Source organism: Aquarana catesbeiana, linkage group LG02, assembly GCF_042186555.1.
Source record: "Aquarana catesbeiana isolate 2022-GZ linkage group LG02, ASM4218655v1, whole genome shotgun sequence".
In the NCBI taxonomy this organism is placed as follows: Eukaryota; Metazoa; Chordata; class Amphibia; order Anura; family Ranidae; genus Aquarana; species Aquarana catesbeiana.
In genome coordinates this window covers 61,432,364-61,454,125 of record NC_133325.1, presented here as the reverse complement: position 1 = coordinate 61,454,125, position 21,762 = coordinate 61,432,364, and the positions used below count along the sequence as shown (strand labels likewise).

The 21,762-nt window shown below is 45.1% G+C and overlaps 1 protein-coding gene across 2 annotated transcripts in view; it reads right to left on the bottom strand.

Moving 5' to 3' along the window:
• LOC141126915 (cyclic nucleotide-binding domain-containing protein 2-like) overlaps window positions 1–21,762 on the bottom strand; it is a 553,939-nt gene that overhangs the window by 284,285 nt on the left and 247,892 nt on the right. The window lies entirely within an intron of this gene.

The window sequence follows — 21,762 nt, the reverse complement described above, 5'->3', positions numbered from 1 at the left end:
CAATCCCGCGAATCACCGTAGGTGTACGTCGGCACAGGATCTCGCTTTTGTGGGTGCGCGCTCCCACTGGCCAGCGGGGGAGCCAGTCAGTGAGTCCTGTGGACTCAATATTCTCCAGCCCACATGCGATCGTTCCCCGTAGTGACAGAACGGGGATCTGCCTGTGTAAACAAGGCAAGATCTCTGTTGACAGGGGAGATCACACAGATCCTGTCTTTCTGCTGAGCAGGAAGATGGATCTGTGTGTTTCCCCAGACAACCCATCCCCCATACAGTTAGAAAACAAATCGGGAAAACATTTAACCCCTTGATCGCCCCTGGTGTTAACCCCTTCCCTGCCAGTGTTATTAGTAAAATAACAGTATATATTTTTAGCACTGATTACTGTAATAATGTCACTGGTTCCCAAAAAAGTGTCAACAATGTCAATTAGGTGTCTGATCTGTCCGCTGCAATGTCGCAGCTCCTCTTAAAATCAGTGATCACCGCCATTACTAGTAATAAGAATAATAATAAAAATGCCATAAATCTATTGAAACTTCCCTTGTCACCAGACTAAAGCTAAAAATTTTAAGAAGTTATAACCTGTGTGTTAATTGACTTTTACATTAACCGCTTCTGGACCACTAACCACGCAGATATACTGCGGCAGGGCAGCCCTCCTGCGTGAAATCACATACCTGTACGTGATTTTGTGCAATGGGCCTCGGGCGTGTGCGCACCGCGGGGCGACTCGCTCCCACTGTGATTGGAGCCAATCTGTGGGTCAGGCGGACCCGATGTTCACCGGCACCCCGCGACCATTCTCAGTAGAGGAGGAACGGCGGTCTGCCTATGTAAACAAGGCAGACCACCATTCTGTGAGAGAGGGGAAGATGGAGATCTTGTGTTTCTGCGTTAGCATGAACATGGATCTCTGTCTTCCTAAAGTTAAACCACAAGTTAGAAAGTACTCCCTAGGAGCACATTTAACCCTTTGATTGCCCCTAATGTTAACCCGTTCCCTGCCAGTGTCATTAGTACAGTGACAGTGCATATTGTTTAGCACTGGTCACTGTATTAGTGTTACTGGTCCCCAAAAAGTGCCAGAAGTGTCAGTTAGGTGTCCAATTTGTTTGCCGTAATGTCGCAGTCCCTCTAAAAATTGCTGAATGCTGCTATTACTAGTAAAAAAAAAAAAAAAATATGCAAAAAAATTAAAATTCCATAACAATATCCCACAGTTTGTAGACGCTATAACTTTTGCGCAAACCAATCAATATACGCTTATTGGGATTTTTTTTTACCAAAAATATGTAGCAGAATACATATTGGCCTAAATTGATGAATAAATTAGATTTTTTACATTTTTTTTATTGGCTATGTTTTATGGCATAGAGTCAAATATATTGTTAATGTTTCAAAATTGTTGGTCTTTTTTTGTTTATAGTGCAAAAAATAAAAACCACAGAGGTGATCAAATACCACCGAAAGAAAGCTCTATTTGTGGGAAAAAAAGGACATACATTTTATTTGGGTACAGCCTCGCACGACCGCGCAATTGTCAGTTAAATTAACACAGTGCCGTATTGGAAAAAATGGCCTGGTTATGAAGGGGGGTAAACCTTCCGGGGCTGAACTGGTTAATTTAATTATAGGTACTGATACAATAACACTGACAGTGACAGAGGGTGGCTACATGTGTTCTCCATGGTCCAGCTGTATGTAGGAACATAGCCACCCCCACTTGCTCGCTCCTGAGATAGATAAATCCTGTAAAGCGCTGTGTAAACTGTCGGCGCTATATAAATCCTGTATAATAATAATAATAATAATAATAAAGTATGGACTATGGGATTTGTAATGTGCATAGAGCAGTGCACATGACCCATCTAACAGGCACTGCCCGTTCACAACAAACTGAAGTAAGCAGGCAAAGGAGAGGTTTGGGAGCTCATAGAGGACATTACAAGGAGGCAGAACACACAGTAAGAAACAATTTCATGAAAAAAAATTTACAGGGCCATTAAGTAGTTGATTTTCATGCATTATTTTTGTAGACTAAGCATATCGCTTAGTGTTATTTGAAAGTGGTTGTAAACCTCAGACATCAAATATGAACAAAGCATATCCCTCTATAGCAGCAATGGCAAGCCTATGGCACGTGTGCCACAGCTGGCACGCAGAGCCCTCTCTGTGGGCACGCAAGCTAAGTCACAGGATCGCTACCGCCAGCAGCCGAACCTTGGCATTTTTTTTATATGCCGCCGTATCTCTGCACATCAATGTGTTCTGCCTTATGTATGTGCATAATGTCACACGATTTTCCCCTGCACAGGGCCGTGGTTATTTTGCCTTTGCTTGGCTGGTTACCTGGGGATCAGGGAGTATCTCCACTGTGAGGCCGGATTGTGTTGCTCACGTGGGGCCCATTAGATGGCGTTATCAGTGTAGGATAGAGCCTCCCCTCTGGGGGGTTCTGCCCATGGACTGGTAGAGCCGGTGGGCATGGAACGCATGTCGCCGCCCTGCAAGCTGTAGGGATGGTGCCTTGCATTCCAGACTCGTTTGGTCCCGTAGCCGCCTCCGCGCATGCGCAGTAATCCCCTGAGCCGCTCGTGTGTGCGGGGCGACCGGCGCCATATTTAGGTCCCCAGGCAGGCTGTATCTACAGCGCTTTTCCTTGGAGGACACCATTGGGACATCAGTAGAAACCACTTCTATTTACCAACTGGTAATTACCATTTCTATCTTGGATGTAGGGCCCCATGGTCCACACATATATATATATATAGTATATTGATTGCGTGATTCATCAAACGCACCAACGCTCATGATGAAGAACCCCATTACTGTCAATGGCCCCGCCCACATCTGAGCGTTCCGTCGTTTGAAAAAGCACAAACGTTTTTTTTTTGGGCAGAATCATACGAAAGGTTTGCCATCACTGACCTACAGTGTGTACTCAATTAAGAGCACTAAGTGTTATTTCTGTCCATTGTCTCATTCCTCTGTTAGCAGCATTTCTGACACCAAGGGGAAAATGGTGACAAGGGAGAGACCACCAGCAGATTGACAGCCTCAGCTCTGTTCCTGTGTGCTGTGTAAAAGGGGGTTGTCTTCCTTTTCCTCCGATCAGCTCTCAGATCTCTCCTCACTAGTGTAACTCTCCACCTCCTGCTGTTCGGAGCTGAGAGTTCCTGTGTAAATTCTGCACTTTGCATAGATGCAGGGGACAGATAGCTGTAGATAAACAGGTACAACTTACAGTATGTAGGAGGATTTGTCTCATCTGTGTATCACCTGATCCCAGTCATTTCATTGGGTATATGAAAGGGTTTACAACCACTTTGAGGTAATAACAGCCAAGTATGAGAAAACGGCTATGTGAACAGGAGGCCTGGTTTTATACACCCCTATCCCACTCTAAAAAAAGAAGTCTGTGTGAGGCCCATTTGTGATGAGGGGTGTGGCTGTTACTCAGCTCTGTCAACACAGAGCACTGGAGCAGTATTTTCACTGGTAAAATATATTTTAATGCATTTGTAACTTAGTGTAGCCAGGTGCTAATTAGCCACTCAGATCACTTCTGCAAAAAAGAAAGTCGCCGGGCTGAAAATATTGATACCGGGATGATGCCTGTAGGTACAACCACTGAAACGTATCGTTGGGTGTCAATTGGTTAAAGGTTTTTTTGCCTGAAGCTCAGAGTGTTATAAATCTATATACACTATATTGCCAAAAGTATTTGGACGCCCGCCTTTACACACACAAACTTTTTTTGCCATCCCAGTCTTAGTACGAGGGTTCAATATTGACTTGGCCCACCCTTTGCAGCTATAACAGCTTCAACTCTTCTGGGAAGGCTGTCCACAAGGTTTAGGAGTGTGTCTATGGGAATGTTTGGCCCATTCTTTTCCACTGATGTTAAGGTAGGTAGAAAGGAGCTCTCAATATCCAGCGAAATGAAGAGTGAATTTATGATTGTTTTATTGAAAAAGTAGCGACAGGTGATCAAGTGTGTTTCGGGGGAACAAAGACTCCCCTCCTTCTCAGGGCTATCAGAGAGAGATAAGAATGTACAAAAACAAATACCGGTATATAGTAGAATATAAATATGTAGAAACGAGGGTTAAAAATAAACAAAATATAATAGTTAAAAATCACTTACAAAATTGTATATCAGAGCATCTTATAAAGTAAGCATCTTACTCTGTGAAGGCCAGTCAAGTTCCTCCACCCCAAACTCATCCATGTCTTTATGGACCCTATTTTGTTCACTGGTGCGCAGTCATGACTAAGCATCCTATCTGGTGTGAAACGCGTCAGTGGCTGTGCAATTAGTCTGTATTGCCCTGTGATGCTTTGATATCCATTTTTTAATAAAGGTGAACTTTTTTGGAGTGTGGCTATCCAGCCTTCTATTTCTTCCATTATCTCTGTTAGTAACAGAGCCAGCACCCTGCCTGATTGCGGAGACAGCTGTTCTTATGTCCCGTACATACGGTCATATTTTCTGACGGAAAATGTTCGATGGGAGCCTTTTGTCGGAAATTCCGACCGTGTGTAGGCTCCATCGGACATTTTTCATCGGAATTTCCGTCACACAAAATTTGAGATCTGGATCTCAAATTTTCCGACAACAAAATCTGTTGTCGGAAATTCCGATCGTGTGTTCCTAATTCCGACGCACAAAGTTCCACGCATGCTCGGCATCAAGCAGAAGAGCCGCACTGGCTATTGAACTTCATTTTTCTCGGCTCGTCGTACATGTTGTATGTCACCGCGTTCTTGATGTTCGAAATTTCGACAAGGTTTGTGTGACCGTGTGTATGCAAGACAAGTTTGGGCTAACATCCGTCTGAAAAAAAACCTGGATTTTGTTGTCGGAATCTCCGATCAATGTGCGAGCGTGTGTACGCGGCATTAGTATGCTGACGCCTTAATGCCGCGTACACACGACCGGACTTTTCTGGCATACTTTGCCCGGCGGACTTTGGTGTACTTTACGACGGACTTCCCGAAAGAATGGACTTGCCTACACACAATCAACCAAAGTCCGACGGATTTGTACGTGATGATGTACGACCGGACTAAAATAAGGAAGTTCATAGCCAGTAGCCAATAGCTGCCTTAGTGTCGGTTTTTGTCCGTCGGACTAGCATACAGACGAGCGGACTTTTCGACCAGACTCGAGTCCGTCGGATAGATTTGAAACATGTTTCAAATCTAAGTCCGTCAAACTTTTGATAAAACAAAGTCCGCTGGAGCCCACACACGATCGAATTGTCCGATGAAATCCGGTACGCCGGACCAAGTATGCCGCAAAGTCCGATCGTGTGTACGCGGCATAAGAGTTCCCTTCACTGGAACTAATGCAGCGTACACACGGTCAGACTTTTCGACCGGACTTGTCCGACGGATGCCGATGGACCAAATCCGGCGGACAATCCGATCGTGTGTGGGCTTCACCGGACCTTCAGCGGACTTTTCCAGTCGCAAATCTGACGGACTTTAGATTTGGAACATGCTTCAAATCTTTACGTCATAACTACGCCGGACCCAGAAATCCGCTCGTCTGTATGCTTGTCCGATGGACAAAAACCCACGCTAGGGCAGCTATTGGCTACAGGCTATCAACTTCCTTATTTTAGTCCGGTGTACGTCATCACGTACGAATCCGTCGGACTTTGGTGTGATCGTGTGTAGGCAAGTACGGTCGTTAGAAAGTCTGTTGAAAGTCCACCAAAAGTCCGTTGAAAGTCTGTCGAAAGTCTGTCGGACGGGCTGTCGGACTTTTGTAGCTGAAAAGTCCGACCATGTGTACGCGGCATTAGGGGCCAAGCTCAACCCCTGAAAAACAACGCCACACTATAACCTCCCCCCCACCAAATTATTTGGAGGAGTGACCCAATACTTTTTGCCAATATAGTGTGGATGAGCAAGTTTGGGGTGGAGGAACGTGACTGGCCTGCACAAAGTCCTGACCTCAAACCGATAGAACACCTTTGGGATGAATTAGTGCAGAGACTGCGAGCCAGGCCTTCTCATCCACATCAGTGCATGACCTCACAAATGTGCTTCTGGAAGAATGGTCAAACATTCCCATAGACACACTCCTAAACCTTGTGGACAGCCTTCCCAGAAGAGTTGAAGCTGTTATAGCTGCAAAGGGAGGGCCAACTCAATATTGAACCCTACGACTAAGACTGGGAGGCCATTAAAGTTTGTGTGTGTGTGTGTGTGTGTGTGTGTGTGTGTAAAGGCAGGTGTCCCAATACTTTTGGCAATATCGTGTATATTAGAACAAATAAGAAAATTAAACCTATTTAAAAATGGACGTGTGTGTGTGTGTGTACATGTGCGCACATTACTGACAGTACTGTTACACGATATGCAAATATTACACAGCCGCATTGACAAATCACTTCAGCTAAGGCTACGTCATGTGGCTTGAATCACAGCTCTACAGCTATCTAAAAGTTATTAATAAAAGATAAAAAAGAAAAAAAAAACATATGTACAAAATCATGGTAATGAAGGGAGGATTCCTGCAAAGCATGTAGAGTAGAATGTCTTTCCAGATGTAACAGGGAGGATGACACAGTACACCTAACTATTCCTTAGTTCCCTGCCATCACGTTCTTCAGAAAGTGGTGAGGAATTGGCAGCTCCCGTTAATTAGGAAGCCTACAGGTAGATGAGTTAGGTGCCACTAATTAGTGAGACTGTACTCTGGCAGGATGTAACGTCTCTTTCCCCTGGTGTCTGGGCTCCTGGAAGTTGCTCGGAGCTCTCCTTCGTGGTGGGGTCTCTAAGGTCTCCGCTACCAGCTGGGATTTCACGCTACTGAACTATCTCTCTCCCTGAAAGTTTCTCTTAATGATTTGAATTAAATTAACTTTGAAGTCTGTAATTTCCAGCACCAAAGTTTTGTATCTTTTCTTTTCTTAAAATGAGATGGCTGCGGCGTCGAAGCTATGCCTGTTATTTTTGCAATTACTATAAAGCTGGCTTGTTCCTGGCCTAGAAAGCCTAAATCAGAAATCAATTCAATACAGGGCACTTTCACCTCCATCCTGCCCAGGCCAATCTTCAGCTTCCAGAGCTGCCGCGCTTTGAATGACAGTTACGCGGTCCTGCAACACTGTACCCAAATGAAGTTTTAATCATTTTCTTCACACAAATAGAGCTTTCTTTTGGTGGTATTTAATCACTGCTGGGTTTTTTCTTTTTTTCTAAAAAAAATAAAAAGACCCGAAAATTTTGAAAAAGAAAAAAAGTTTTTCCTAGTTTCTGTCAGTAAAGTTTGCAAATAATGCCCCGTACACACGGTCGGATTTTCCGACGGAAAATGTGTGATAGGACCTTGTCGTCGGAAATTCCGACCGTGTGTGGGCTTCATCACACATTTTCCATCGGAATTTCCGACACACAAAGTTTGAGAGCAGGCTGTAAAATTTTCCAACAAAATCCTTTGTCGGAAATTCCGATCGTGTGTACACAAATCCGACGCACAAAGTGCCACGCATGCTCAGAATAAATAAAGAGATGAAAGCTATTGGCTACTGCCCCGTTTATAGTCCCGACGTACGTGTTTTACGTCACGGCGTTCAGAATGATCGGATTTTCTGACAACTTTGTGTGACCGTGTGTATGCAAGACAAGTTTGAGCCAACATCCGTCGGAAAAAAATCCTAGGATTTTGTTGTCGGAATGTCCGATCAATGTCCGACCGTGTGTACGGGGCATAAGTGATTTTTCTCCTTCACTGATGTGCGCTGATGAGACTGCACTTATGGGCACTGATAGGCTGCACTGATGGGCACTGATGAGGCAGCACTGATGGGTACTGATGAGGAGGCACTAATATGCCGCACTGATGGGCACTGATATGTGAAATTGATGAGCACTGATAGGTGGCACTGATAGGTGGCACAGATAGGCAGCACTGATGGGCATGGATGGACAGCACTGATGAGCAGGCACTGATAGGCACTGAAAGGCAGCAATGACTGGCATCACTAATGGGCACTGATTGTTGTCACTGAAGGACACTGCTGGGGCTTTACTGTAATCAGGGCACTGATGATCAGTGCCCTGATTACCTGCCCGTGTCTCCCCTGCAAGGAGATGCCACTGATCGGCTCTCCTCGCCTTGTCAGTGTGAGGCGAGGAGAGCCGATTAATGGCACTTCCACATTTACATGTGACCAGCTGTAATTGGACACAGACGATCACATGGTTAAAGAGCTGTTTTATTTTATTGAGATCAGGGTCGCATCGATCCTAAGAACATGGCACGGCCACGCTGCACGCCCCCGGGAGCGTGGGCCGTTCTGGGGCGCCGTCACATGACGTCCTCCCAGAATGAGAGCTGCACCGCTTCCCTGGCATTTGATGGTGGGCGGGCGGCAAATGGTTAAAGTATAAGTAAAAGGCAAAACTTTTTTTTTTAGATTTGAATATGGTGAGGGGTTAGAACCACTCTCAGGTTTTTATTACCATCTGATTCACTCTAAGACCCCTTTCACACTGGAGGCGTTTTTAGGCGCTTTATCGCTAAAAATAGCACCTGTAAAGCGCCTGAAAAAAGCCTTAGCTGCAATCCCAGTGTGAAAGCCTGAGTGCTTTCACACTGGGGCGCTGCGCTGGCAGGACGTAAAAAAAAGTCCTGCAAGCAGCTTCTTTGCAGCGGTGGAGGAGTGGTGAACACACTGCTCCTAAAGCGCCGCTGCCCATTGAAATCAATGGGCAGCGCCGCTGCAGCGGTGATTTGCGGGCAGTTTTAACCCTTTTTCAGCTGCTAGCGGCCGAAAAGCACTGCAAAAACTATGGTAAAGCACCGCTAAAAATAGCGGCACTTTACCGCCAGCGCCCAGGCGCTGGCAGTGTGAAAGTGCCCTAATTGTCCTGATGACCAGTGTCACCGGTAATGAAAGTTATGTGGAAATCCCAAATTTTGGTTTGTCACAGAACAGGAATAGAGGGGAAATCTTTCAGGGAGAACTTCTGAAGGGATATCCATCATATTGGAAAGATATCCTCTCATTCCTGATGATTCCACAGGACAGGAAGTAGAAGGAAATCTCCCTAATGAGACACAGAGGAAGAGTTTGCATATTCACCCTGATATTATGACTGTGATATTATGACTGTGGGCAATATGTGCAACAGAGGAGTACAGAGGGTGTGACAGTGAAGGCTTATACATTATATTATATAGGATAGGATATTGGATTGGTGAGATGATTGTAGCCATGTTAGTGCACTTGCAACAAAAAACAGTTGAATATTTTCCATAATACATTTTATATTTGCACCCTTAAAGTGTCACTAAACCCACATCATAAAAAACTATCAATAAATGGTATATTACATGCTGTTCATACTCACTCATTCACCATGGGATTCATTTTCTGTATTCTGCAAAAAAAAAAAAACAGGCTGATCCTGCTGTTCTCTACCTCTGCCTTTTGTCCATGTCCCCAATGCAATTGGGGATTTTGCAGAGTAGTGTTGGCAGCTAGTGCACATGCTCAGTTTTCAGTGAGGTTCTATGCTGAACATTTCCTCCCTATCACATCTGAGCAACCCATATGACTACAGCGTCACACATGGAAGAGTATACACAGTGGTAAATGACAGCCCACTCCCTCCCTCCTCCTACATGGCCACTAACCAGCTAAACACAATGGGGACGGGATATTACATCCTGATTGATAGAGGTTTCATCTCCCTTTTACTCTAAGACACAATTTATTGATATGAATTATTTATTATTACTCTGTATGCCAAAGGCTGTTTTTTTATCTTGAACATGTGACCAACAGCAGAGGACTAGAAGCTCCGCCTGCCACTGTTTCCCGGCAGACAGGCTGGGAAAGAGCTGGGTCATGTGACAGCCGTATATCGATTAAGAAATAGGTGCTTAGATGTTTTTTTTTTTTATTATTAAAATAATTACAGTACCATCATCCACATACAGAAATACAGCTCTATTTGTGTGAAATAAATGATAAATATGTCATATGGGTACAGTGTAGCATGATCGCACAATTGTCATTCAAAGTGTGACAGTGCTGAAAGCTGAAAATTGACCTGAGCAGGAAGGGGGTGTAAGTGCCCAATAAGCAAGTGGGTAATGTCACTGTTGATGTCAGTGGCAGTTAAGCGCCTTGAGGCAATTCAGTTCGCATTTGCAGTGCTATACAAGTCATTCATTCAGTTAGTTACCTCAGTGTCAGTTAGATTGTCCACCGCACTACCGGAGTCCAATTATAACTTACGGATTGCTGCCATTAGTAGTATAAAAAATAAAAATAAAATTTTAATTCCATTATATGTACCATAGTTTGTAGATGCTCTAACGTTCATGCAAACCAATCGATATACACTCATTGGGGATTTTTTTAATCAAAAACATGTAGCAGAATACATTTTGCCTAAAATTTATGAAGAAATTATTTTTTTTTTTTTGGATATGTTTTATTGGATTTGTTTAGTTTAGGTACAGCATTGCATGACCGCATAATTACCAGTTAAAGTAGCGCAGTGCTGAATAGCAAAAAATGGCTTGGTCACGAAGGGGGTAAAGTCTTCCAAAGCTTAAGTGAATAAGAAACCCAAAGACCCCCTCCTGGTTACATTGACGGGTGGTATGTAAATGTTGTGTTATGTATTTCATTTTATAAATTAAAAAGCTCCTGGGGCTCCTTAACCACTTGCCGAGCGCCTCATGCCGATGTACATTGGCAAAGTGGCACGGGCAGGCAGAATCACGTACATGTACGAGATCTGCTTCCCGCGGGCGGGGGGTCAGTTCGGACCCCCCCCCCCCCCGGTGCCCGAGGCGGTTGGCTTTTGTCCAGCGGCGTTCGGAGGTGAGGGGGAGACCATCCATTCGTGGCCCCCCCCCCTCGCGATCGCCGCCGGCCAATAGAATCATTCCTCTGCTGCTGTATGCTAAACAGCAGCAAAGGAAATGATGTCATCTCTCCTTGGCACGGTATTTTCCGTTCCGGCGCCGAGGAGAGAAGACTTCACTGTGAGTGTAAAACACACACACAGGAGAACATGCCAGGTACACAAAACACCCCCCTTTACCCCCCGATCACCCCCCGATCACCCCTCCCCCCCCCCCCGTCACACTGACACCAAGCAGTTTTTGTTTTTTTTTTCTGATTACTGCATGGTGTCAATTTGTGACAGTTACTGTGTTAGGTCAGTTAGTATTAGCCCCCTTTAGGTCTAGGATACCCCCCTAACCCCCCCTAATAAAGTTTTAACCCCTTGATCTCCCCCCGTCGCCAGTGTCGCTAAGCGATCATTTTTCTGATCGCTGTATTAGTGTCACTGGTGACGCTAGTTAGGGAGGTAAATATTTAGGTTCGCCGTCAGCGTTATATAGCGTCAGGGACCCCCATATACTACCGAATAAATGTTTTAACCCCTTGATTGCCCCCTAGTTAACCCTTTCACCACTGATCACCGTATAAGTGTTACGGGTGACGCTGGTTAGTTCGTTTATTTTTTATAGTGTCAGGGCACCCGCCGTTTATTACCGAATAAAGGTTTAGCCCCCTGATCGCCCGGCGGTGATATGCGTTGCCCCAGGCAGCGTCAGATTACCGCTAACACCCACGCACGCAGCATACGCCTCCCTTAGTGGTATAGTATCTGTACAGATCAATATCTGATCCGATCAGATCTATACTAGCGTCCCCAGCAGTTTAGGATTCCCAAAAACGCAGTGTTAGCGGGATCAGCCCAGATACCTGCTAGCACCTGCGTTTTGCCCTTCCGCCCGGCCCAGCCCAGCCCACCCAAGTGCAATATCGATCGATCACTGTCACTTACAAAACACTAAACGCATAACTGCAGCGTTCGCAGAGTCATGCCCCGTACACACGGTCGGATTTTCCGACGGAAAATGTGTGATAGGACCTTGTTGTCGGAAATTCCGACCGTGTGTGGGCTCCATCACACATTTTCCATCGGATTTTCCGACACACAAAGTTTGAGAGCAGGCTATAAAATTTTCCGACAACAAAATCCGTTGTCGGAAATTCCGATCGTGTGTACACAAATCCGACGGACAAAGTGCCACGCATGCTCAGAATAAATAAAGAGATGAAAGCTATTGGCCACTGCCCCGTTTATAGTCCCGACGTACGTGTTTTACGCCACCGTGTTCAGAACGATCGGATTTTCCGACAACTTTGTGTGACCGTGTGTATGCAAGACAAGTTTGAGCCAACATCCGTCGGAAAAAATCCTAGGATTTTGTTGTCGGAATGTCCGAACAAAGTCCGACCGTGTGTACGGGGCATCAGGCCTGATCCCTGCGATCGCTAACAGTTTTTTTGGTAGCATTTTGGTGAACTGGCAAGCACCAGCCCCGGGCAGCATCAGGTTAGCGCCAGTACCGCTAACACCCAAGCACGCACTGTACACCTCCCTTAGTGGTATAGTATCTGATCGGATCAATATCTGATCCGATCAGATCTATACTAGCGTCCCCAGCAGTTTAGGGTTCCCAAAAACGCAGTGTTAGCGGAATCAGCCCAGATACCTGCTAGCACCTGCGTTTTGCCCCTCTGCCCGGCCCAGCCCAGCCCACCCAAGTGCAGTATCGATCAGTCACTGTCACTTACAAAACACTAAACGCATAACTGCAGCGTTCGCAGAGTCAGGCCTGATCCCTGTGATCGCTAACAGTTTTTTTGGTAGCATTTTGGTGAACTGGCAAGCACCAGCGGCCTAGTACACCCCAGTCGTAGTCAAACCAGCACTGCAGTAACACTTGGTGACGTGGCGAGTCCCATAAGTGCAGTTTAAGCTGGTGAGGTGGCAAGCACAAGTACTGTAGTGTCCCGCTGCCACCAAGAAGAAGACAAACACAGGCCTGTCGTGCCCATAATGCCCTTCCTGCTGCAATCGCCAATCCTAATTGGGAACCCACCACTTCTGCAGCGCCCGTACTTCCCCCATTCACATCCCCAACCAAATGCAGTCGGCTGCATGAGAGGCATTTTCTTTATGTCCTCCCGAGTACCCCTACCCAACGAACCCCCCCAAAAAAGATGTTGTGTCTGCAGCAAGCGCGGATATAGGCGTGACACCCGCTATTATTGTCCCTCCTGTCCTGACAATCCTGGTTTTTGCATTGGTGAATGTTTTGAACGCTACCATTCACTAGTTGAGTATTAGCGTAGGGTACAGCATTGCACAGACTAGGTGCACTTTCACAGGGTCTCCCAAGATGCCATCGCATTTTGAGAGACCCGAACCTGGAACCGGTTACAGTTATAAAAGTTAGTTACAAAAAAAGTGTAAAAAAAAAAAATAAAAATATATAAAATAAAAAAAAATAGTTGTCGTTTTATTGTTCTCTCTCTCTCTCTCTATTGTTCTGCTCTTTTTTACTGTATTCTATTCTGCAATGTTTTATTGTTATTATGTTTTATCATGTTTGCTTTTCAGGTATGCAATTTTTTATACTTTATCGTTTACTGTGTTTATTGTTAACCATTTTTTTGTTTTCAGGTACGCCATTCACGACTTTGAGTGGTTATACCAGAATAATGCCTGCAGGTTTAGGTATCATCTTGGTATCATTCTTTTCAGCCAGCGGTCGGCTTTCATGTAAAAGCAATCCTAGTGGCTAATTAGCCTCTAGACTGCTTTTACAAGCAGCGGGAGGGAATGCTCCCCGCCCCACCGTCTTCTGTTTTTTTCTCTGGCTCTCCTGTCTCAACAGGGAACCTGAGAATGCAGCCGGTGATTCAGCCAGCTGGCCATAGAGCTGGTCAGAGACCAGAGTGGCTCCAAACATCTCTATGGCCTAAGAAACCGGAAGCTACGAGCATTTCATGACTTAGATTTCGCCGGATGTAAACAGCGCCATTGGGAAATTGGGAAAGCATTTTTATCACACCGATCTTAGTGTGGTCAGATGCTTTGAGGGCAGAGGAGAGATCTGGGGTCTAACAGACCCCAATTTTTTCAAAAAAGAGTACCTGTCACTACCTATTGCTATCATAAGGGATATTTACATTCCCTGAGATAACAATAAAAATGATAAAAAAAAAAAATGAAAGGAACCGTTTAAAAATAAGATAAAAAAGCAAAAAAATAATAATAAAAACGAAAAAAGCACCCCTGTCGCCCCCTGCTCTCGCGCTAAGGCGAACGCAAGCGGCGGTCTGTGGTCAAATGTAAACAGCAATTGCACCATGCATGTGAGGTATCACCGCGAAGGTCAGATCGAGGGCAGTAATTTTAGCAGTAGACCTCCTCTGTAAATCTAAAGTGGTAACCTGTAAAGGCTTTTAAAGGCTTTTAAAAATGTATTTTGTTGCCACTGCACTTTTGTGCGCAATTGTAAAGCATGTCATGTTTGGTATCCATGTACTCGGCCTAAGATCATCTTTTTTATTTCATCAAACATTTGGGCAATATAGTGTGTTTTAGTGCATTACATTTTAAAAAAGTGTGTTTTTTTCCTAAAAATTGCGTTTGAAAAATCGCTGCGCAAAAACTGTGTGAAAAAAAAAAATGAAACACCCACCATTTTAATCTGTAGGGCATTTGCTTTAAAAAAATATATAATATTTGGGGGTTCAAAGTAATTTTCTTGCAAAAAAAAATATTTTTTTCATGTAAACAAAAAGTGTCAGAAAGGGCTTTGTCTTCAAGTGGTTAGAAGAGTGGGTGATGTGTGACATAAGCTTCTAAATGTTGTGCATAAAATGCCAGGACAGTTCAAACCCCCCCCAAATGACCCCATTTTGGAAAGTAGACACCCCAAGCTATTTGCTGAGAGGCATGTCGAGTCCATGGAATATTTTATATTGTGACACAAGTTGCGGGAAAGAGACAATTTTTTTTTTTTTTGCACAAAGTTGTCACTAAATGATATATTGCTCAAACATGCCATGGGAATATGTGAAATTACACCCCAAAATACATTCTGCTTCTTCTCCTGAGTACGGGGATACCACATGTGTGAGACTTTTTGGGAGCCTAGCCTCGTACGGGACCCCGAAAACCAAGCACTGCCTTCAGGCTTTCTAAGGGCGTAAATTTTTGATTTCACTCTTCACTGCCTATCACAGTTTCGGAGGCCATGGAATGCCCAGGTGGCACAAACCCCCCCAAATGACCCCATTTTGGAAAGTAGACACCCCAAGCTATTTGCTGAGAGGTATAGTGAGTATTTTTCAGACCTCACTTTTTGTCACAAAGTTTTGAAAATTGAAAAAAGAAAAAAAAATGTTTTTTCTTGTCTTTCTTCATTTTCAAAAACAAATGAGAGCTGCAAAATACTCACCATGCCTCTCAGCAAATAGCTTGGGGTGTCTACTTTCCAAAATAGGGTCATTTGGGGGGGGTTTGTGCCACCTCGGCATTCCATGGCCTCCGAAACTGTGATAGGCAGTGAAGAGTGAAATCAAAAATTTACGCCCTTTGAAATCCTGAAGGCGGTGATTGGTTTTTGGGGCCCCGTATGCAGCTAGGCTCCCAAAAAGTTCCACACATGTGGTATCCCTGTACTCAGGAGAAGCAGCTGAATGTATTTTGGGGTGTAATTCCACATATGCCCATGGCCTGTGTGAGCAATATATCATTTAGTGACAACTTTTTGTAATTTTTTTTTTTTTGTCATTATTCAATCACTTGGGACAAAAAAAATTAATATACAATGGGCTCAACATGCCTCTCAGCAATTTCCTTGGGGTGTCTACTTTCCAAAATGGGGTCATTTGGGGGGGGTTGTACTGCCCTGCCATTTTAGCACCTCAAGAAATGACATAGGCAGTCATAAACTAAAAGCTGTGTAAATTCCATAAAATGTACCCTAGCTTGTAGACACTATAACTTTTGCGCAAACCAATAAATATACGCTTATTGACATTTTTTTTACCAAAGACATGTGGCCGAATACATTTTGGCCTAAATGTATGACTAAAATTGAGTTTATTGGATTTTTTTTATAATATCATTTTTTCAAAATTTTCGGTCTTTGTCTGTTTATAGCGCAAAAAATAAAAACCGCAGAGGTGATCAAATACCATCAAAAGAAAGCTCTATTTGTGGAAAGAAAAGGACGCAAATTTCGTTTGGGTACAGCATTGCATGACCGCATAATTAGCAGTTAAAGTGACACAGTGCCAAATGGTCCGGGGCTGAAGTGGTTAAACCCATGTCACGCATGACTAGGGTAGATCAGAGATCACCAATTACCAATAGCCTCTGGCCTGCCTTTAAAGCTATACCTCCCATTGCCCAATAAAACACTTGACTCAAAATGGAATTAAATGGCCGTAAGGCTTTTTATTATAAACAACATACTAATAAATAAAAAAAAAACATAACATTACAGGTCAGCTTGGGTTTGAAGTCCTTGAAGGTTACCATATTACTGAAACATAGTGTCTGTGGCACCTACTAGCTAAGATATGCTCCCAGCCACAAGACACTGCCTCGGGGGGCAATCCCAGCTGACCTCAGACACATTACTGGTCTACCATGACCTGGTCACTATTGGACCACTAACTAGAGGGCACCATACCAATGATGGTTCCCCATCTTTTTCCAAAAAAAACAGATTTTCCACCCTTTTAAGGACCCCAAACCGCCACAGCGCCACAAGTGTGAAACCTTACACTTGCACGCCCCTCCAAACCCAAAAACACGTTAGATCCTATCTTACAAACACAGAAACCACAGAGCAGTAACCACTGCATTGCGATAAAACCCATCACCCCCCAGGTACTGCCAGGTTTAAATACACAACTCCAAGCACCTAATTATTTTAACATCTCTGAGAAGTTACCGCATCGATCAGATGCAAAATTCACAACCCCCTTGGAAAACTCAGCCTTCCGGGGCCTATGTAACCTAGAAAAAATTGGTGACACCCGCGTTACTAGCCTCCTAGCCTCGCAAAGCCTGTCATGCAACCCAAACCACGGTGCTAAACCCATATCCCTGAGGGGACCCAATTACTTCCCAAAGGGGCTGAAGTCTAATCCAGCTCCCCAAGAAAATAAGAAGGTCCCAATGTACAGACGAAGCACCATATGACACCTGTAATAAACAAATAAACAACCATACAGGACATTGAACAAAACAATGGTAACATACAAGATGAACAAAAGGACAGAAATACCTGCCTATCAGCTACTAATTGCAGCAAATGGGTGACCATAGCCAAACTCTATTGCACTCCCACTTACCAATGTGTTTCAAACCCCAACATATAACCGCAGCTAGATTGCAAAGGTGACTGCACCTAGCGAAAAGAGCCTGAAAAACACTCCCTGGCGTCCAGTAGAAACACGAGAAGACATTTTGGAAATACAGTAACAGAGTGCAGTTTTGACATCACACAGCATACAGTGTGTCCCAACTATGGGCCGTGCACTCTAACGGACCCAAACAACTTCTCTACAGCAATAACAGGGAAACCCAGTGAACAATTATCTCAGAACAAGAAATCTGAATACTCCTATTCACATACCGACTATAAAGGGGGTGGGGAGGAAGGGCATACCGTATTGTGCCTGCACAAAAATCCAACCACCCTTTGAAGGGACTAACCAATTCCCTGATACGTAGAACCTCAAAAAAGGCCAACAATTACCGAGTGGAACTATATCCCAGAAGGAGCAGAGCAGACTGTCGCACCTGTTTCAGAAAGGTACTCTGCACAAAAAAGGACACCAGTCGCCAAAAGTCATAGCACCTTAGGCCCCTGTGGTAGACATTCAGTGCCCATAGAACCATAAAGGCCTTTGTAAAATCTGGCACCTAGAAGATGTGAATTAAAAAAAGAAAGACCAGCTCATTTTGCAACCCACAGCCAAAGCTGAATTACCGAGGAAAAAGAAAGGAGACTAGAAAGGTAAATGTCCACTCTCTAAAACCCGCCTCATTCATGAGAGAAGAAACCAACCCCATCACCCAAGAATAGGCCTACCAGTCTACTTCATAAATGAGTACAAATAAATCCAGCGGCGGCTACAACGCAATCCTGCACAGCCACGGGGGAAAAGGTCCACCATGATGCTGCACCTACAGTGCCGACCCACGAAACTCGTCCCAGTGAAAATGAGTTCAGACAGCAACTAGTGAGTTTGATGCACCAGGAACTAGGACAGCATAAACAAATGTGTGAAGTTGCAACAAAATAAAAACTAAATAAGGGCAGTAGTCAAAGGACAGGTGGAGAAGCCGCCGATATAGCACTAATTGTCAACAAACCGCCCAAAATTTTGGTCGTTGAATTACACCCTCCCCTTTATAATAGCTTGACCCCAAATCCAAACAGCAAGCACAATGTGAAGTAAAGCCAACAGCAACAAATTTTAAAAAGATTGGCAGAGTGCCACTCCTCGCACCACGGCTCAGAACTCAAGTAAGTTTCATAACCAGAAAACCACCCCATCAGTGAACCGTTCTAGGTCTGCCTAGCTAACAGACCGTCTATCCAGAAATAACACCCGTAAAAGAATTACCAAAGAGCTCCCATATACGAAGGTGATATGAACCCCCATGCTTAAGACCCGTAACACCCGAAGTTGCAGCCGATAAACATAGCCAGAAAATCCTGCCAATCAGAATGATGCTACAGGCAAAAAATTAAAGTTGCCCAGCCACAAGTACCGTTTGCGAAGCTGAATAGTTCGATTACTAAATGTGATAAAACCACCATTTACATAGATGCCCCTTGTTGAATAGGCAGCCTACATTCCCTGTCCTCAAAATTAATCAGAATACCCAGGAAAACGAGTGCCAAGGACAGATTTACAAACTTAAAAAGGGGCCTGCAGAACACCAAAACGGTTCAGAAAATCAGGTGGCCCGGTACACAAAAATCACCTAAGTGGTGGAAAACAGAGTATATACCCACCCCTGTCTTGAACCAACCCATTGAGCAAGAACTGAACATTTCAAAATCCCATGTGAAGGCAACGATCCCCAAAAAACGAACCCTGCCAATGGCAACCTAAACACGAGAACACTGTGGGCAGACCGATAGCAGTAGGAACAAAATGTCCCCATACTGTTTGGCTAGCAATGAGCCTGACAATACCTTGCCCCCAGGAAACTGCCAGTTCAAACAAGGTATAAGTGACCGCAAGCCAGCAGGTCCAGGGCATCATTCCTTTGAGCTGCCTATAGGGCATGAAAGTCGGTGACGAAGGCAAAACTTACCCGGTACAATTGTTGGGACAACCCCCTATGGAGACCCGAACAGCTATGCCAGAGGTGGAAACTGAAAAGGTCCCTACAAGTGCCCCAATCAAACCCACAAAACTTTGCCGAAAACCACCCTCCCCCCCAGCGGAAGGAAAGCTAAACGCACATTGTCGGACATGTACCACAACTTACATGGAATCCGAAAGAATCGACCCTAAAACCTGATTCTAGAATGCCTCCCAATCCAGATACCCATTTAGAAGCAGAGGCTTGAAACCTATTTCCAGTGAATCACTGTCGCACCCCTACCTTTATTAGTAAATAACATGAAAATTACTACCGCTGCATTCTTAGCACTAATGCGTCAAACGGCAGTGCTGGAAAAAACCCCAGGAAACACTGCATCTACAGAGGCCCTTGATAAAGTTCGCAACAATGCCTCTTCCTTGTAAGGCTGGAGGCCCTGAGACAACTGCACTGCTGAAACCATCAACTATATCTAAACTGCACTGCTGAAACCATCAACTATATCTAAAGGCTGATGACCATGTTATGATCGCAAATGAATTGCCTGAATGCCTTTCACTGGTGAAATAGTGTGAGACCCCCAGAAAACACCCTGTGGGCCTCCCTACTAGCGGCCAAGTAATAAAAAGCCTAGCCAAAACCAGTGTCCATCGTGTTTCCCAGAACAACACTGGCCAAGTATTGCAACACCCGAAAACAATTAGTGAAGGTGGTCGGGATCAGGCAAGATCTCCTCGTCCCCCTTTGTCTACTCCCGCCTGGCTTGCCCCTATCCAGATTAAACTTCTCCCATTGGCGTAAGGAAAAGATTGCCACCTAACACCCCTTCCAGATCTTCAAACGCATCGCAGATTTCAGACGGCCCTGAAATGTCCCACAACGCAAACCTAGAATGGCCATCCTGTCGTATTCTTGCCTTCACGCCTTTATAAAGATTTAATTCATTACCCCTGAGGCGGAAATCCCCACATTCCACCTACACTGTCCTCCGTGGCGTAGCCCACGCAGTCACTGGTGGTGGTTCCCTTGCGGACCATGGATCCAAAACCACTGCAGGTCTAGATAGCCACTTACTCCCCAACATAAACTGACTGCCACGCACAGGCCCCCAAACGCATCCTGTCCTAAGCCCTCTGACCCCCACAGAGACAGAGGCAAAAACATAAAAACACAGAAGAATTTTTCTCACCAGGCTGCTCAGGGCTATAAGCCCCCCAGCCGTGTATCGGGATGCCCTTGTCGCCTCCTGGACCTCCCTTCTTCAGAAATACCAATCTCCCTTCAGCCCGGGGCACCCCCCATCGGCACGGCAGTGAAATCTCCTGGCTGCAGCTCTCCCTGCAGGCAGCTCCTAGGCTGTCAGTCCTGGTTCTTGTGCAGAGCAGCCGCAGCTCCTCTCTGCCCCTGGTGACATCATCAGCTGGTGTCTGGCTCCTCTCTGCTGCCACCACAGGCCGCTGTCACAGGCCTTGAGCAGACAATGCTAACCCCGGGCCATCGACGCCATGTGTTCCACGCTGTCCCCGCTGCAGGGATGAAGGGCTGCCGGCCACAACAGGAGACAGGCCGGCGCCTGCTGATGAAACACTCCTGCGCTGGGCTGACAGCCCTCCAGGGACCTCGTCCAGAGAGTCAGCCCCCTGCTCCAGGATTCTAACATCGGCTGAGGGGCCAGTGGCGAAGGGGACTTGGGCTGTTAAATGATAAGAGTCACCCACCCGTGGGCTCTGCCGGTGATGGAGCTTCATCTCATGTCCACCACTCACAGCAGGAGATGGACGCTAAGCTGGTGGCCCAGTGGGGTCCTAGCTGAGGCTCCCCAGATGTCGGTGCGTCCCAGGGGCAGTCTCCTGAGGTGCTTCGGAGGCCTGGACCTCAAAGCCCTTACTGGTGGGGCATATCTGGCACCCGGACACAAACCCACATTGATCCCTGTAGCTCGGCCACAAGAAGAACAGACGGACACTCACGTTTATCTTCTGTCTCCACTTCTCCAACTGATTCTGACACACCCCTGCTTGCAAAACTATGCTCCTACACTCTTCCCATAACCCTGTCTCTTCAGCCAACCAGGTAAACACCATAACTTGACCACTTATTACACGATTAACCCCACGCTGTAAGGTTCCCCTACCACCCTGTCATGTATGCCCTGTGCTTATCCGTTTCATTCCTAGCTCCAGGCCTGCCTGACTGAGTTATTATTTTAAGGTTTAGTAGTTGACCGAGGTTGACAAATCCTTTAGTCATGGGATTTCTTTAATACTGTACAAGGTCCAATTAACATTTTCAATAGCAGTATATACTGTATGTTTAAAGTAAAATTCACATGTTCATTCAATAGTTTTTGGTATTTTCTGCCCAGGCTATAACTCTTCAAACTCAAGTCATTTATAAGAGTTTAAAAGTGTAACTTCTTAAAAAACATTTCAACAAAGTTTGTTAGCAACAGTCTGAAGTCAATCAAAGCTCCGGGTAGATTTGTGGCACCGAGCCCTGATTTGTGATGTTTGTCTGTACGTTTTCATTAATGCTTGATTGATTGAT